The sequence below is a fragment of the Lissotriton vulgaris genome, chromosome 7 (assembly GCF_964263255.1).
Source record: "Lissotriton vulgaris chromosome 7, aLisVul1.2, whole genome shotgun sequence".
NCBI classification, from domain to species: domain Eukaryota; kingdom Metazoa; phylum Chordata; class Amphibia; order Caudata; family Salamandridae; genus Lissotriton; species Lissotriton vulgaris.
The window spans coordinates 1,721,314,648-1,721,321,703 of NC_141695.1; positions in this window are offsets into that span (position 1 = coordinate 1,721,314,648).

A 7,056-nucleotide genomic window follows, 5' to 3' on the forward strand; every position below is an offset into this window, starting at 1 on the left:
TCTCGTGCTTGCATGCGTGGGCGCATGCAGAGAATGTACTCATGTATTCTTTCAAATGTAGGGAGCCTTCAGAAGCCAGGTGTCCGTTGTGTATCTTCAGTTACTGCTCGGACTCCTGGCTGATGAGGCGCTCCTCTTGTGATTGGAAACCTATGGATTAAACCTTCTTTTCAAATATAACCATTGTTCTGGATTTAATAAGACAGTACGTCTTCTACATATTGGCGACGATCGGGATTGTTTCCATCACCGACCCACGCAAAGGAATTTCCCTCATCGCTGCTGTGCTGAGAGGTCGCTCCCCAGTCTCCCTGCCGAGACCTGGTATCGTTGTGCTGCATTTCAATCTGCATTCCACCTAAAAGTTTATTTGTTCTGTACTGCCCTGGGCGCTGCTTCGCTTTGCTTCCGCTGCAATCACTTTAACTTTAGAACGCGATAACCCCCGGCGCTGTGCTCTGCCCTCCCCCCCGCTGCCATTTTGTTTATATTGTTGTTGTCCTCGGTCTGCGTCCTCGTGAGCCCGCCCCGCCTCCCAGCTGAGCCGCCCTCCCACTGTCTATGTACAGCGCTCCCGTACCTGGAAGCGCTGTGATCCCCTCATCGCTGCTGTGCTGAGAGGTCGCTCCACAGTCTCCCTGCCGAGACCTGGTATCGTTGTGCTGCATTTCAATCTTCATTCCACCTAAAAGTTTATTTGTTCTGTACTGCCCTGGGCGCTGCTTCGCTTTGCTTCCGCTGCAATCACTTTAACTTTAGAACGCGATAACCCCCGGCGCTGTGCTCTGCCCTCCCCCCGCTGCCATTTTGTTTATATTGTTGTTGTCCTCGGTCTGCGTCCTCGTGAGCCCGCCCCGCCTCCCAGCTGAGCCGCCCTCCCACTGTCTATATACAGCGCTCCCGTACCTGGAAGCGCTGTGATCCCCTCATCGCTGCTGTGCTGAGAGGTCGCTCCCCAGTCTCCCTGCCGAGACCTGGTATCGTTGTGCTGCATTTCAATCTGCATTCCACCTACAAGTTTATTTGTTCTGTACTGCCCTGGGCGCTGCTTCGCTTTGCTTCCGCTGCAATCACTTTAACTTTAGAACGCGATAACCCCCGGCGCTGTGCTCTGCCCTCCCCCCGCTGCCATTTTGTTTATATTGTTGTTGTCCTCGGTCTGCGTCCTCGTGAGCCCGCCCCGCCTCCCAGCTGAGCCGCCCTCCCACTGTCTATATACAGCGCTCCCGTACCTGGAAGCGCTGTGATCCCCTCATCGCTGCTGTGCTGAGAGGTCGCTCCCCAGTCTCCCTGCCGAGACCTGGTATCGTTGTGCTGCATTTCAATCTGCATTCCACCTACAAGTTTATTTGTTCTGTACTGCCCTGGGCGCTGCTTCGCTTTGCTTCCGCTGCAATCACTTTAACTTTAGAACGCGATAACCCCCGGCGCTGTGCTCTGCCCTCCCCCCGCTGCCATTTTGTTTATATTGTTGTTGTCCTCGGTCTGCGTCCTCGTGAGCCCGCCCCGCCTCCCAGCTGAGCCGCCCTCCCACTGTCTATATACAGCGCTCCCGTACCTGGAAGCGCTGTGATCCCCTCATCGCTGCTGTGCTGAGAGGTCGCTCCCCAGTCTCCCTGCCGAGACCTGGTATCGTTGTGCTGCATTTCAATCTTCATTCCACCTAAAAGTTTATTTGTTCTGTACTGCCCTGGGCGCTGCTTCGCTTTGCTTCCGCTGCAATCACTTTAACTTTAGAACGCGATAACCCCCGGCGCTGTGCTCTGCCCTCCCCCCGCTGCCATTTTGTTTATATTGTTGTTGTCCTCGGTCTGCGTCCTCGTGAGCCCGCCCCGCCTCCCAGCTGAGCCGCCCTCCCACTGTCTATATACAGCGCTCCCGTACCTGGAAGCGCTGTGATCCCCTCATCGCTGCTGTGCTGAGAGGTCGCTCCCCAGTCTCCCTGCCGAGACCTGGTATCGTTGTGCTGCATTTCAATCTGCATTCCACCTACAAGTTTATTTGTTCTGTACTGCCCTGGGCGCTGCTTCGCTTTGCTTCCGCTGCAATCACTTTAACTTTAGAACGCGATAACCCCCGGCGCTGTGCTCTGCCCTCCCCCCGCTGCCATTTTGTTTATATTGTTGTTGTCCTCGGTCTGCGTCCTCGTGAGCCCGCCCCGCCTCCCAGCTGAGCCGCCCTCCCACTGTCTATATACAGCGCTCCCGTACCTGGAAGCGCTGTGATCCCCTCATCGCTGCTGTGCTGAGAGGTCGCTCCCCAGTCTCCCTGCCGAGACCTGGTATCGTTGTGCTGCATTTCAATCTTCATTCCACCTAAAAGTTTATTTGTTCTGTACTGCCCTGGGCGCTGCTTCGCTTTGCTTCCGCTGCAATCACTTTAACTTTAGAACGCGATAACCCCCGGCGCTGTGCTCTGCCCTCCCCCCGCTGCCATTTTGTTTATATTGTTGTTGTCCTCGGTCTGCGTCCTCGTGAGCCCGCCCCGCCTCCCAGCTGAGCCGCCCTCCCACTGTCTATATACAGCGCTCCCGTACCTGGAAGCGCTGTGATCCCCTCATCGCTGCTGTGCTGAGAGGTCGCTCCCCAGTCTCCCTGCCGAGACCTGGTATCGTTGTGCTGCATTTCAATCTGCATTCCACCTACAAGTTTATTTGTTCTGTACTGCCCTGGGCGCTGCTTCGCTTTGCTTCCGCTGCAATCACTTTAACTTTAGAACGCGATAACCCCCGGCGCTGTGCTCTGCCCTCCCCCCCGCTGCCATTTTGTTTATATTGTTGTTGTCCTCGGTCTGCGTCCTCGTGAGCCCGCCCCGCCTCCCAGCTGAGCCGCCCTCCCACTGTCTATATACAGCGCTCCCGTACCTGGAAGCGCTGTGATCCCCTCATCGCTGCTGTGCTGAGAGGTCGCTCCCCAGTCTCCCTGCCGAGACCTGGTATCGTTGTGCTGCATTTCAATCTGCATTCCACCTACAAGTTTATTTGTTCTGTACTGCCCTGGGCGCTGCTTCGCTTTGCTTCCGCTGCAATCACTTTAACTTTAGAACGCGATAACCCCCGGCGCTGTGCTCTGCCCTCCCCCCGCTGCCATTTTGTTTATATTGTTGTTGTCCTCGGTCTGCGTCCTCGTGAGCCCGCCCCGCCTCCCAGCTGAGCCGCCCTCCCACTGTCTATATACAGCGCTCCCGTACCTGGAAGCGCTGTGATCCCCTCATCGCTGCTGTGCTGAGAGGTCGCTTCCCAGTCTCATTGCCGAGACCTGGTATCGTTGTGCTGCATTTCAATCTGCATTCCACCTACAAGTTTATTTGTTCTGTACTGCCCTGGGCGCTGCTTCGCTTTGCTTCCGCTGCAATCACTTTAACTTTAGAACGCGATAACCCCCGGCGCTGTGCTCTGCCCTCCCCCCCGCTGCCATTTTGTTTATATTGTTGTTGTCCTCGGTCTGCGTCCTCGTGAGCCCGCCCCGCCTCCCAGCTGACCGCCCTCCCACTGTCTATATACAGCGCTCCCGTACCTGGAAGCGCTGTGATCCCCTCATCGCTGCTGTGCTGAGAGGTCGCTCCCCAGTCTCCCTGCCGAGACCTGGTATCGTTGTGCTGCATTTCAATCTGCATTCCACCTACAAGTTTATTTGTTCTGTACTGCCCTGGGCGCTGCTTCGCTTTGCTTCCGCTGCAATCACTTTAACTTTAGAACGCGATAACCCCCGGCGCTGTGCTCTGCCCTCCCCCCCGCTGCCATTTTGTTTATATTGTTGTTGTCCTCGGTCTGCGTCCTCGTGAGCCCGCCCCGCCTCCCAGCTGAGCCGCCCTCGCCCCTCTCCCTTTCCACTATCCATATATGACAGATGAGCTTCCGCGCAGCGTTCACGCGCAGCGATCGCGCCCCAGTCGCGCCGAAGGTGCGCCAAAGGTAAGCCCGTCTACGCCCGTCCGCGCCTGGACCGCGCCCAGCGCCAGACCCCCTGGCCCTCGCAATCCCAGCCCTCCCGCATTACTTACGATGCCACCACCCTCCTAGCCCTTAACCCCGGCCGCTCCCCCAACTGCGTCCAAGCCGCTCCTGGACTCACCCATGGACCCTACTCTTGCAACTCCTGCAAGTTCGACGGCACCAAAACCAGCTCCTCATCCACCAACACCAATCAGAGACCTGACACCAACCACCTAAAATGCATCCTGCTCAACACCCGCTCGGTCCACAGACACGCCATCAACCTCTGGAATCTACTCGACACCATCTCACCGGACGTCGCCTTCCTAACAGAAACATGGATGAATGCCTCTTCAGCCCCAGACATCACCATTGCCATCCCGGAAGGATACAAGATCATCCGTAAGGACTGCATCGAGCAAACAGGAGGAGGCATCGCTATCGTCCATAAGAACTCCATCCGCATCTCAACCAGCTCTGACGTCAACCTTGCCAGCGCCGAACACCTCCACTTCCAGATCCACACCGACCCCAAGACCACACTCAGAGGCACCCTCCTCTACCGGCCTCCAGGACCCTGTGCACAATTCAGTGACGACATCACTGACTTTATCACCCCACACGCCCTCCCCTCCGAGGACTACATTCTATTGGGAGACCTCAACTTTCACCTGGAAAAGAACAACGACAGCAGCGCCACCACCCTTCTGGACAATCTTGCCAACCTCGGACTCAAACAACTGGTCACTACCCCCACCCACATTGCAGGTCACACACTCGACCCTATCTTCACTTCCAGCAAACATGTCTCCTTCAGTCACACCACAGCTCTTCACTGGACGGACCACAGCTGCGTTCACTTCACATACAATAAGACCACAATCCACAACCATCCTCAACCCACCATGCGAAGAAACTGGAACAAAATCACCATCGACCAGATCTCCTCATCGCTTCTTCAAAACCCCCCTGTCCACTCCTCAAACCCCGACCAAGCAGCCATTAAGCTCACCCAATGGATATCCAACAGCCCCGACATCCTAGCACCGTTGAAAAAACGTCAAAGCAAACCAGGCAGCAAAAACGCCTCCTGGTTCAACGATGATCTTAAGAAATCGAGAAACACTGTCGCTCCCTCGAGAAGGCCTGGAAAAAAGACCCAAAGACCAGCACCAGGGACGCCTTCAAAAACGCCACCCGCATACACCACCAACTAATCCGGTCTGCCAAGAAAGCCGCATTCAAAGACCGTCTAGATAACAACGCCCACAACAGCAAGGAATTATTCAACATCGTCAAAGAATTTACCAACCCATCAGCCAACTCCAACGACATCACTCCCTCTCAAGCCCTCTGTGACTCCCTAGCTTCCTTCTTCCACAACAAAATCGCAGACATCCACAACAGCTTCGACAACCGACCCGAAGACCAACCAACCCAACCTTCTGCAGGACCTTCATCCCCCTTGAACATCCTTAATGACTGGAACCCAATCTCCACCGAGGACACCATCCGCCTGATGAACTCCATCCACTCAGGATCCCCAACTGACCCATGCCCTCACCACATCTTCAACAAAGCAGACTCCATCATAGCACCATACCTCCGAGATGTCATCAACCACTCCCTCAACGCCGCCACCTTCCCGGAAAGCTGGAAACACGCAGAACTCAGCGCCCTTCTGAAAAAACCCACAGCTGACCCCACCGAACTCAAAAACTACCGCCCCATCTCGCTTCTTCCATTCCCGGCCAAAGTCATCGAGAAAGCTGTCAACAACCAACTCGCCTCCTTCCTCGAAACCAACAAATCCCTCGACCCCTCACAGTCCGGCTTCCGAGCCAAACACAGCACTGAGACCGCACTTATTGCAGCAACAGACGACATTCGAACTTTACTGGACAATGGAGACACAGTCGCCCTCATCCTCCTCGACCTCTCCGCTGCCTTCGACACAGTCTGCCATAGCACCCTTCTACAGCGCCTCAGAAACGTAGGAATCCAAGGAAAAGCACTGGAATGGATCACCTCGTTCCTCACCGGAAGAACCCAGAGAGTCTGCCTCCCACCATTCAAGTCAGAGGCCTCTGAAGTCATCTGCGGCGTGCCACAAGGATCGTCACTCAGCCCCACCCTCTTCAACGTATACATGAGCCCCCTTGCGGCCATCGCTCGCCAACACAATCTCAACATCATCTCCTACGCGGATGACACTTAACTGATCCTATCACTCACCAAAGACCCTAACACCGCCAAAACCAACTTACACGAAGGAATGAAAGAAGTAGCCGAGAGGATGAAGCTCAGCCGTCTGAAACTGAACTCAGACAAAACAGAAGTCCTCATCCTAGACACCTCCCCCTCCGCCTGGGATGACTCTTGGTGGCTAGAAGCCCTTGGAAAAGCACCCATCCCGACGGACCACGCACGGAACCTGGGCGTCATCTTGGACTCCTCACTCTCGATGACCAGACAAGTCAACGCCGTTTCATCATCTTGCTTCAACATTCTTCGCATGCTCAAAAAAACATTTCGCTGGATCCCCACCGAAACCAGAAAAACGGTCACCCACACACTGGTTACGAGCCGCCTGGACTACGGAAACACACTATACGCCGGTACCACCGCAAAACTCCAGAAAAAACTCCAACGCATCCAGAACGCTTCAGCCAGGCACATACTAGACATCCCGCGTAAAGAACACATCTCTGGTCACCTGAAAAACCTCCACTGGCTCCCCGTAAATAAGAGGATTACCTTCCGCCTCCTAACCCACGCACACAAAGCACTCTACGAACTTGGACCCGAATGCCTCAACACACGACTGTCCTTCTACAACCCCTCCCGCCAGCTACGATCCTCCAACCAAGCCCTTGCCACTGTACCTCGCATCAACAAAACCACCATGGGAGGTAGATCCTTCTCCTACCTGGCAGCTAAAACCTGGAACTCACTTCCCACTCACCTTCGCCTTACTCAAAACCACCTAGCATTCAGAAAACAACTTAAAACTTGGATATTCGACAAGTAATTCCCCACCCCTTCTCTAGCGCCTTGAGACCCTATGGGTATGTAGCGCGCTATATAAATCTCTTGACTTGACTTGACTTGACTTTACGTTT